Source organism: Podarcis gaigeae, assembly GCF_964106915.1.
Source record: "Podarcis gaigeae genome assembly, chromosome: 9".
Lineage (NCBI taxonomy): Eukaryota > Metazoa > Chordata > Lepidosauria > Squamata > Lacertidae > Podarcis > Podarcis gaigeae.
Genome location: NC_139685.1, coordinates 14,653,952 through 14,663,964, shown reverse-complemented (window position 1 = coordinate 14,663,964; position 10,013 = coordinate 14,653,952).

Genomic DNA, 10,013 nt, shown 5'->3' with positions numbered 1-10,013 from the left:
TTATTCATTTCTTCTTGTTTTCTAGGATTAAAACCACAACAAATGTTTCAAGCAGCATAAATGAAGTATAAGCAAAGAAGGAAAGCTAAAATTGGGTACAGTTTTTTAATCACCTCACAATGTCTACATACAGGTGCTATTTTAAATCCCACTGGAGAAATCTAAGGCAGGCTCCTTTGATCCAGAATTACTTGGTTTATTTTATCAGGAAACTTTCAAATTGTTGTCAGGGTGTGAAGACCTATGTGACCATGGCATCTTTGTTATCATGGGATACAGCATCAATTTCCCTTGGTAGAAAACTGTTTTAATATGACATATGCATGTGCATTTTGTTTTTGCAATGCAACATGGGATTTGTAGTGGGGGAGAAGTTGTACAACGTAGGAAGATTCCAGAACAAAATGAGACATCACAGGATTTGATGATCTTGTGGTTTGGTGTACAAGGGTCATGAGATTAAATGTGAGTTGGCAGAATGGAGTGGTTAAATATCGTGAGAGTCCAAAAACTCCTTTACGGAAGAGTGAAAACTTCCTGGGCAACACAGTGGCTCTGTGTTTCATTGTCTCCAGTCTCTACAGAGTTCTCTCTTGCCCTGTCTTTGTTTGATAAAAATTGATAGATGATAGATAGTGTTATGTACTGAGTTGAATAGGATCCAAAATGCAGCAGTCTGATTGGTCCTAGAACAACAGGATTCAGAATGCAGCAGTCTGATTGGTCCTAGAACAATAGGATCCAGAATGCAGCAGTCTGGTTGGTCCACAGGAGCCACCCAATCCAGCTCCAGGTGGAAGGGAATCCGCAACCTGATTGGCCTACAGGAGAATCCCAGAATTAGCCAATCACATGGGGCCCATTGTGTAAATAATGTATATAAGGCAGACATTCAGAGGGAACTTCCATTCCTCCTCACCACTATGAGCTGAATAAAAAGCATGAAATTCACTCTTGACTCCCGAGTATATTTCAGTTGTGTGGGCAAGATGATCTAATGTTGTATCTTTTATGTATTTTTTGGCATTGCACCACTTTGCTTTCCACTTTTTCTTGAGTAGTAGCAAATTCCAGAGGTGGCTTACAGGATTGGCTTCATCATGGGGAGACTACTGGTGATTATTAGTATCAGTAAAACCTTCTAGTGTTTTAACGTAACTAGGGGGCAGGGGGCAGCGGGAAGACAGAGAAGCAGGAAAGCATATCTGAAACACAAGATCTGCCTCCCAACGGTGAACCCTCTTGAAGCTGCCCAAGATTCCTTCTGCTGTAGAACCTGAGACCAAACTTATATTTAGCCTGCTTTGGGCATGCTCATCAAGGTCAGTAAATACACCATGGGGACACACAGGGACACAGACACACTTGTTTCACACCCAGATTGCTGTTCAAATCATCCTTCATGAGCTGAGGGTGAAGATACAATGTGTGGAGCCTCCTGTACTCACAGAGCCTCTTCTGACATTTTAAACCCTGGCCAAGATGATTTTAAATCCTCTCTCTGTACAAACCTACTTGGAGCCTGAGATCATCTACAGAGGCCCTTCTTTATGTGCCTCCTCCATGAGAGGTCCAGAGGGTGGCAACAGGAAAACAGACATTTTCTGCAGTGGCTCCCCATTTGCGGAATACTTTCCCCAGGGAGGTTTGGGGTTTGGCTGGCGTTTTCATTATATTATTATTATTATTATTATTATTATTATTATTATTATTATTATTATTATACTGCCCTATACCCGGGGGTCTCAGGGCAGTTCACAGAATAAAATCAAGCTATAAAACGACAAAATACATAATACAAATAAAAATAACAACCCAATAGCTCCCCCTCAAAAAAAAAAAAAAAAAAAAATTAAAAGGGCATAGAATGTACACCTTTAGGCACCAAGCAAAAACATTCCTCTTCAACCAAACCTTGGGCTGCTTGACATCCAATGCCCCTTTAAAACATGTTGGCGGGGGATTATGGGGTTGTTCTTGCTTTTATTTTTATTATAGTCGTACCTTAGAAGTCAAATGGAATCCGTTCCTGAAGTCCATTTGACTTCCAAAACATTTGAAAACCAAATTGCAGCTTCTGATTGGCTGCAAGAAGCTTCTGCAGCCAATCAGAAGCTGCGGAAGCCCCGTCGGACATTCGGCTTCCAAAAATAGATCGCAAACCTGAACTTCTGGGTTTGCGACGTTGGGAACCAAAACGTTCAGGAACTAAACTGTTCGAAAACCAAGGTACGGCTGTATATATTTTGTGGTTTTATTTTGTGATTTTATCTTGTGAACCACTCTGAGACCTGGAGGTATAGGGTGGTGTACTAACAGTATGCAGGGAGTAAGGTCCGTATAGTAAAAGCTATGGTTTTCCCAATAGTGATGTATGGAAGTGAAAGCTGGACCATAAAGAAGGCTGATCGCCGAAGAATTGATGCTTTTGAATTATGGTGCTGGAGGAGACTCTTGAGAGTCCCATGGACAGCAAGAAGATCAAACCTATCCATTCTTAAGGAAATCAGCCCTGAGTGCTCACTGGAAGGACAGATCGTGAAGCTGATGCTCCAATACTTTGGCCACCTCATGAGAAGAGAAGACTCCCTGGAAAAGACCCTGATGTTGGGAAAGATGGAGGGCGCAAGGAGAAGGGGACGACAGAGGACAAGATGGTTGGATAGTGTTCTCGAAGCTACCAACATAAGTTTGACCAAACTGCGGGAGGCAGTGGAAGACAGAAGTGCCTGGCATGCTCTGGTCCATGGGGTCACGGAGAGTCGGACATGACTAAACGACTAAACAGCAACAACAACAACGCAGGGAGTATCCACACGTATAGCTGCCCAGATTTAAACATTCGCTCTCCAACTTGCAAAGGGCGATCCGATCAGCAACAGGGGCTATGCTTGCATCTTCATTCTCAATGCCCCCCCTCCTCTGTGTTTACTGGATTCATATTTTCTCTTCCTAGATTCATCACTGCTAACAGTGCCACAATTCTCCTCACCCTACAGGTTTTCACACACACACACCGGCATGGTCAGAAGACTGTGACTCGCATCCCGGGCACGACGAACCTCAAATGACCAAAGACCATTAAACAAGCACCTTGGCTGACCCAAAGCATAGAGTGATGGTCATCTGTTCACTTTGCACAGCCAAACAGCACAGTGATGGCACAGTTGCCGTTTGTTCTCACTTCCCCCAGAAATTATCAGAAACTGTGAACACAATAGCTCCTCCGACAGCGAGACAATATTTGTCTTCCGTGCTGCTTCTTTTCGAAAATTCATTATAAGATTTCAGCAGGGTACATTGCCTTCCTCCACTCATCCTATATTAGGAAACAAATCTTAAATTGATTTGCTCTTTTTTTATACAGTATGCTGAATCTATAAAGGGCTCTATATACTGTGATTTTTCTAATACACCCTGCATTTTGTTCCATTTGCTTCCTGATTTATTCGTGCCTGGTAACAATTGAGTGATTATTTTAACTTATTTATTGCTTAATCAATTGTGTTCAAGAAACAGCAGGGCTCACTAAAGATCTAATGCTTTTATTTGAAAGGAAAGTAGACTGATGTGTTTTTAGTGCCAGCCATAGTGGGTGTCAAAATGGAGACTTCCTTTACTGGGTTTCTTTGTTTTAACTGACTGAATATATCTCTCAGCCGTGTTGGAAATCTGCATGGTTGGGCCTTGTGTAAATTCTTTGGAACATTCTGGAACTGAGATTAGAGTCACCAGCTGTTTTATGGGCCACACCGCTATGCCTTTAACAGAAGCCTGATGTGAAAAGATTTGGCAGGTGAAGCCTTTTCCATTTTATCTCCGCGTTAAGAAAAATATTTACCTATTTAATTTTTGCCTGCTAGCTACAGGTTATATGCCTGTTGTCTTTGTCCATGGAGTTTTCTTGGCAGGGATACTGGAGTGGCTTGCTGGTTCCTGCTCCAGGTGGATTACGTTTGGTCAAAACTCTCCACTATGACCTCTCCATCTTGGGTGGCCATGCACGGCATAGCTCATAGCTTCTCTGAGTTATTCAAGCCCCTTCGCCACTGCAAGGCAGTGATCCATGAAGGGACAGCAGTCACGAAATTAAAAGAGGCCTGCTTCTTGGGAGAAAAGCAATGACAAACCTAGCATCTTAAAAAGTAGAGACATCACCTTGCCAACAAAGGTCCATATAGTTAAAGCTATGGTTTTCCCAGTAGTGATGTATGGAAGTGAGAGCTGGACCATAAAGAAGGCTGATCGCCGAAGAATTGATGCTTTTGAATTATGGTGCTGGATGAAACTCTTGAGAGTCCCATGGACTGCAAGGATATCAAACCTATCCCTTCTTAAGGAAATCAGCCCTGAGTGCTCACTGGAAGGACAGATCCTGAAACTGAGGCTCCAATATTTTGGCCACCTCATGAGAAGAGAAGACTCCCTGGAAAAGACCCTGATGTTGGGAAAGATCACAAGGAGAAGGGGACGACAGAGGACGAGATGGTTGGACAGTGTTCTTGAAGCTACCAACATGAGTTTGACCAAACTGCGGGAGGCAGTGGAAGACAGGAGGGCCTGGCGTGCTCTGGTCCATGGGGTCACGAAGAGTCGGACACGACTAAACAACTAAACAACAACAAAGCTACAGGTTATAGGAACAGGAGCAGGGAGTGAAGGAAACCCAAATCATTTGCAACCATAACCATGGTTCTAGGGTGTGCCACAATGTCACTGACCTGGCACCATTTTTCACCAACACAGCTGACAGGAGAGGCTGATAGAGATTGACTTATCCTCCAACTGTCCTACTTTAAGTGGGACCTCATGGGTTGACAGTGTGACGCATGAAGGGGGAAGCAGGAAAAAACGTAAAACACGTAGCAGAGTTTCAAAAAGAAAAAAAAATAGACCAGAGGCAATTGTACTTCATCCAGCAGAGCTTTACTGCTGTTGAAGGCAAATGAGCATAATGGTCACAAATCCAGAACATTCAGGATTGGCACAGTCCATAAAAATCCAGTTGCAGCACTTACAATAAAACTTACAATAAGTCTAAACCTTAACACTGTATCATACAGATCACAACACCAGAACAAAGAGACAGAAAAGGGAAAGTGAGTGAGTTAGACCCAGGCTCCTCCTGGGATTACTATTTTAGTCAGTATGACCTTGACAAAAAGAGAACAGAACCAGTTTAAACCAACTGTACTCAGATTCCCAGAAGAAATAATCCAAACAACAGAAACTTTCTCCCTGTTTCTTTCATGTAGGAATAAAACGGTCTTTCACAAAGAGAAGAAACCTTCTAGAACCCACCTGAACTAATCGGAATAGGAAATATCTCTACACATCACGCCAATACTTTTTGTACTAGGAAATGCAAACTGACAGACAGATGCTGTCTCAGCTTCTGATCTGATCCCAATCTGGGGTGTCCCATTTGGTTCCCAGAGCACTGGACCAAAAGCACAGGCATTTTTTGGTTCAGTGCTATGTGGGATCAAAAAACAGGAAAAAAAACATCTGTGCATCGCGACTCTTCTTCCTCTTGCATCGTTGCACTTCCAGAAGCTGGCTTCTGGAAGGATGTCTGCAGCACCGGAGAAAGAGGAGGCCATGCTGGCCTATCTGCCGTCTCCCAATATTGAACGGGCTGGTGCAGCCTTCCTGAAATATACTCGGAGTCGAGTGTGGATTTCATGCTTTTTATTCAGCTCAGAGTAATGAGGAAAGGAAGTTCCCCTGAAATGTCTGCTTTATACACATTATTTACACAATGGGCCCCACGTGATTGGCTAATTCTAGGATTCTCTTGTAGGCCAATCAGATTGCGGATTCACTTCCACCCGGAGTTGGATTGGGTGGCTCCTGCGGACCTATCAGACTGCTGCATTCTGGATCCTATTGTTCTAGGACCAATCAGACTGCTGCATTCTGGATCCTATTCAACTCAGTACATAACACTTCTGCTAGGTCACATAAGTCTACTTGACACCTCCTGATGCTTCCCCAAGACTGCAGAGGAGGAGGAGGAGGAGGGCAGTGGGAAAGATAGGAGGGGCAGCGAGGGACGAATGGGCAAGGAAGGGGTCAGTGATAGGAAGGGGGTAAGCAGGATGGGGGTGCCCCAAATTGCCCTCCCAAAATGTTAGATTGATGGTGGCACAGCAAATCCACAATCTTTATCTGCAGTCTTCTGACTATTCCTCTCTGAACATTCTCTCCATTAGTGGGGCAGAGGATTTGCAGCTTAATCCAAAGCAATATCAGTACTGCGGAATCCCGTCTAAACCATGTAGCTGCGATATGCCTTACAGAGTTTAAGGGAATTACTAGGCACCCAGGTATGATATTTGCGGATGAATATAAGATTACAACTGAGAAATTATCACAAGAATGGATTTAGGATTTAAGGCTCAGCATACTTCCGTATGCATTCAGCCAGCTTTACAAAAGGGAACGAGTGTGTTTTTCTCCCTGTTCTTTTAAGAATTCTTTCCCAAGTATACGGCAACGTCAGCATCAATTGCTTCATTATACACCACATTATATCTAAATCAATTCCTTTGCCCTCCTACACTTCTCTCAACTGCGTGTGTTTTTTATTATTATTTTTAAAAAATTCTTATCTATCCCCTACCAACATATTGTCATGAGAGGCTAGTGATGGGAAGCTTGAATGAACAGCATAGCCAAAGACTGAATCCTGAATTTTAAACCACAACGTCGTATATCACTAGCCTATCTTTCAAAGACTTTACAAATGCAGATGCAGAGATTCACCTCCCATTTTGCAAAATAGTCACCACTTTGACCTATCTCTCCCACTGGCATGAAGACATGAAATATAATTATTTCAGCCTTATTAAAGGACTGATTTGTGGATTTGTTTTTCAACAGTGTTGTGGTATATAAACCCAGGTATAATCAAATGTCCGCTCCTTAGGGATATGATAGAAGTCCTTCCGAGAGAACGATAAAAAGGGTCCATGTGAGAAAGTCTGTCTCTGGCTCCAGATTGCGTCTTGGCAGGCCAATACAATCCTTTCAAACAATTCACTCAGAACTAAGTTATGTTATTTACGGATTGCCAAGTATTCAAGTCAAGTACTTTATTACGGTCATAGACCAGCATAGACAAAACATATACATAAATAGCATAACAGTATGAATCCAGGCGAATAATTATTAAATAAATAGGAGCTAGAACCAAACGTAGATTTAAACATATATATAGGATACTTAATTAAGGATAGATAATGGGTGAATAAAAATTTATAAGAAAGATTAAAAGATCAGTTAACACAGCTATATGGGGTGGGCTTCAGAAGTGCGGATCTAATAATATGGGTCTTCAGTTTAGGATTGAATTGTAGCATAGATCATTCTTCGTCAAATATCTATCATGGCAGCGCAATATCTGGTGACTGAATATGTGACTTCTGGGCTCTCTTCCTGTGAACCAGACCAAGTTTTATTGCGGCAAAAGCCAGTGACACTGAACACCACAAGGTCAAACAAAAGGAAATCAACAGCAACATCAGAGGGAAAAAAAAAGATTACACAAGGGAACTTCGCAGTGTGCCATTCAACAGAATAGATTTACGCTTCCTGATTACTAAAGTGCAAAATTTGGCCACCTCATATGATATTGAGCTTGAGGAATCTTCCAGAAGGTATTTTCGTAGAATTTCGGGGGAGGATTCCAAATAATGTTGTAGGGGTATAAATTTTGATAAGAGCGGCAAAATAAGTTGAGCTCGTTCTTCACTATAAAATTCGCAGAATAGAAGAATGTGTGTAACAGATTCTACCTTATTAGACATACAGGGGCAGAGACGTGCATGCATTGGTACCCGCGTGAATTTGCCGTACAGCACTGCTGAGGGCATTGTCTCAAAGCGGGCTCTAGAGAAAGCCCATCTATAAGCTTCATTAGTGATGTTAGTTAAGTAAGGGGCAGCTGCAAAATTAGGCCAAGCTTCTAAACATCTATACGTCTCCGGGAGTAGGGCGTCTTCTTGTTGTAATTCGACATCGTAAAGTCTCTGAGTGATAATTGCTTTTGCCTTGTTCAGAGTTCCAAGAAGAAGATTTTCAGGGTTTAGGCCGATTTGTTTGATCTTGTTAGTTATTTGCATAAGCCAAGGAGGATAGGGAACTGCGGCCAGGAAGCAAGGTAACAGTCCCTTAGGATTGTAATGGATTTTCAGCCAGAGGGATATTGCTTGCTCCCAGACTTTTAATTCCACTCTGGGCAGTCCTGCCTCTTGACTTAAGACTGCATTAGGTGTACACTTTGGGGTAGCAAATAATGATCTTAAGAATTTTGATTGTACTGTTTCAAGGGTCTTAAGGTTGGCAGAGGGGCTAATTTGAGAGCCATACAGGAGTTGGGCTAAAGATTTTGCCTGAAAAAACTTTTAGGGCCATCGGGAGGAAGCCAGCTCCTTTCCTTCTGAATAATCTAAGGATGGCATTAGCACTTCTTCCTGCTGATATAGCTGATGTGGTCAGGTGTGTTGACAATTTGGCATTATAAGAGAAAGTAATGCCTAAGTATTGGAAGGTCTTAGTCTGTTCAATGGCGTTTCCCTTTACCCTCCAATTATCTTTCCTGAAGGAGCGGTTAAAATGTACAATTTTGGTTTTGGCAAAGTTAATTGTTAACAGTTCAGTGTTACATTGGTCACTAAACTTTCCTGAGGCACGTTTCAGACCCACTTTGGTTTGAGAGAGAAGAATAGCATCATCCGCATACATTAAAACTGGTACTTTTCTGCCGTTAGAGAACACGGGGGGGAGGGTTTCGATTTCACGGCAGCATGTGACCAGGGAGTTAACATAGATGTTAAATAAAAATGGGGCTAATAGGCATCCTTGTCTAACTCCTCTTTGGACTGGGATTTCTCTAGAGAGTCTTTTTTTTTTCCCAAAATTTTTATTAGGTTTTTTTTAATAAAAGAGATACAAAAATGAAAAACAGCATTGTTTGTGTCTTTACAAAATTTCATAACATCTTTGGACTTCCTCGCGTCATCCGCTCGCACTTACATTGTTCATAAAATTTTTCAAGCAAATTACCATCTTATTTGTAATCTTATAACCAATCATTACAATATAGTCTAATAATACTCATCTAATTTAGTGATGGCCAATTGTTTATAATCAAGCATCCTTCTTAGCATTCCATCAAATTACAATAATTTTGTAAATAAATCTTAAATTTCTTCCAGTCTTCTTCAATCCTTTCTTCTCCCAGGTCTCGAATTCTGCCAGTCATTTCCGCCAGCTGCATATAGTCCATCAGCTGCATCTCTAGAGAGTCTGCCATCCTGTGCGAGTCTTATCTGGAGGGTATTGTTCTCATGAAGTTTAATCATCAGAAGTAATAACCTTCTGTTAATACCCATATTGGCCAATTTGGCCCAGAGCCTACCCCTGGATACAGAATCAAATGCTGCCTTTAGGTCCACAAAGGCCGCATACAATGACTTTTTCCAATGTTTCACATACTTATAGACAAATTAATCTAACACTAAGCAGTGATCAATGGTGGAACGTCCAGATGTAAACCAAGTATTTATATGCTGTCTTTCCAGAATGAGGATCAAAGACACAATTTAGGGCTGATGGGGGGCGGGAATTTCAGGTCATATGTGGCTACTTCTCTTGCTAGCCAACTCACACACCAACAACAGAAATATACATTATCAGCTGTGCTCATAGCTGTCAACTTTTCCCTTTTCTTGTGAGGAATCCTATTCGGAATAAGGGAATTTCCTTTAAAAAAGGGGAAACGATGACAGCTATGGCCGTGCTTTTTTAAAAGAAAAAGATCTGACATGAAGACCTTCCTTGTTCTCTTCTTATGGCAATGGCACCCACCTAAGAGGTTCTGGAAATTAGTTCCAGTGAGTTCTGGCTGGAAAAAATAATATCCTGATTATGCATGCCGAAATGGCAAAACTGACTGGAAAAATTAGAAACCAAGATGATCAAAACTTTAGCAAGGAATGGGGAAAATA